A 2,291-nucleotide genomic window follows, 5' to 3' on the forward strand; every position below is an offset into this window, starting at 1 on the left:
ATTGGCATATCTCAAGAAAACCGTTTCAAAATCACACCAATATCAACTGAATTAACTCATTTCCAAAGCTTTAAAGAAACGGTTCAGCGACAGTCATTTATCAAACCAGATCATTTAAAGCAAGCCAGGCTGAATTCAATAGTGGATTCTATTTTTCACATTCTCAATAAAATTAACTCAAATCAATTCTCAATGGGTTAAACTCGATCTCAAGGCTTTAAAAGAATCAACTTGAAAAACATTTCGTTTCACAAAACCACACAACAATTTAACCAATAGATGTTCATAACCAACCATGGCAAATCAAGCCATACATAAGGCCGATACAATCACCAAATACACATTCTCTCACATCAGTATCCATATGTAATAATTCCAATATATAAAATATAGTTTTTGGAAAGCGCCCCTACCTCAAAACGCAATTCCATAACCCAAACGCCTCACAGAGTCCTTTCCGCCTCAACCCAAACTGACGGCAACCAAAACCTCAGCTCCCAGTCACGTTTGCAATAACCATAGCAACACTAATCGCAACATACAATAATCAGGACTCGACCCCACGTTATCAAAACTCATATTCATTAACCGAACACAACAGAATACTAACGCGAGATTTTCCGAAATATAAATACTTACTGAACTAGCGAAACGAAGCAGCTGCGATTTCAAACAGGCCCGGCAACAGCTCCGGCGGCGGCCAGAAGCTCCGGTGGATCAACTATAAAAATCACGCAGCATTAAAACCTTCTCGAAATCCAAAAAGGCAGAAACCTCAATTAAAACCCTTACCGGCAAACTTTTCCGGCGACGGCAGCAGGGTCTCAAGTGGCAGAAGCTCAGCCCGGAGCTCCGACGGCGATTCCGGAAGTCACAGAATCACTCCCGGCGGCCAGAATCACAGAGATGCAGCTCCCTTCTCCGGCAGCGACACCTGCGGTGGTGGCTGGTGTTGCAGCTCGACGGCAGACCCTAATGGCTCCTCTACCTCGCGGTTCTGCCTGCCTACCTCCAAACCTCCAAGAGAAGCACCAGCCCCAAACAAAAAATAGCTTAAAAGATGTTAGGAGTACTATAAAAATTTGTAATGTCCTAATGACTTAGGACATTAAAGAAATATTCTACATAGTCAATAATAATTTAAAAATTAAAATAAATATAGTTATAACTAATATTTACCTAAATTACTAGAATATTACAAACTTTTATAGTACTCCTAACATTTTTTTAAGCCATTTTTTTTTAAAATTATTTTGCATAGAATAAAGGACATTTTAAGCCATTTTAAGCCATTTTCTATGCAAAACAATTTTTAAAAAATGACTTAAAAAATATTATGAGTACTATAAAAATTTGTAATATTCTAGTAATTTAGGTAAATACTGGTTATAACTATATTTTTTTAATTTCTAAATTATTATTGACTATGTAGAGTATTTCTTTAATGTCCTAAGTCATTAGGGCATTACAAATTTTTATAGTACTCCTAACATCTTTTAAGCCATTTTTTAAAAATTATTTTGTATAGAATAAAATATTTTTTGTGGTATAATTTAAATAAATTTATTAAAAAAATTTCATGAGCTATTAAAAATGCGCAAAAGAGTATTGTATGAAATTCGAATTGATAGCTCATTAATATTTTAAAAAAGTCTCGTAATTAAATATTTTGTTAGCTTTTTTTTAATGCATGAAATAAAATATATATTTTTTTAATTTTTAAATTATTAATTTTTTATTCAATTATTAATTTTTTAATAAAAGAATGGCCAGAATTAAATAATGAGTAATTCGAATCTTGCCAATTCGAATTACTATGTGCAGCGTGTGTGAGTGTAATTCGAATCACCCTGATTCGAATTACTGTGGGTGTAATTCGAATCAGGTTGATTCGAATTATAGTGTGTCTGCGTGTGTGAGTAATTTGAATCACATTGATTCGAATTACATGTAATTCTAGTTCAAAACATACTTATTCGAACTATATAGTAATGTGCATTGGTGGATTAATAAACCAATTTTTCATTTGGTTTATTTGTGTAAAATTTCGTTCTCCTTAGCTTATTATAGTGTTTTGCCCACTAATTTAGATCATACTTAATTTTATGACCATATTTCATTTTAATTTAAATTTTTAAAATTTTGATAACAAATTTAAATCTAATTTGATTTTATTAGATTAGATCGAATTTGATTTGAATTTTAAACTCTTAAAAATATTGATAAACAAATCCAAGTCAAATCAATTTTTTTTTTGACAAATTTTAACAATAAATTAAACTAAAATATAG

Source organism: Arachis ipaensis, chromosome B05 (genome assembly GCF_000816755.2).
Source record: "Arachis ipaensis cultivar K30076 chromosome B05, Araip1.1, whole genome shotgun sequence".
Taxonomy (NCBI): Eukaryota; Viridiplantae; Streptophyta; class Magnoliopsida; order Fabales; family Fabaceae; genus Arachis; species Arachis ipaensis.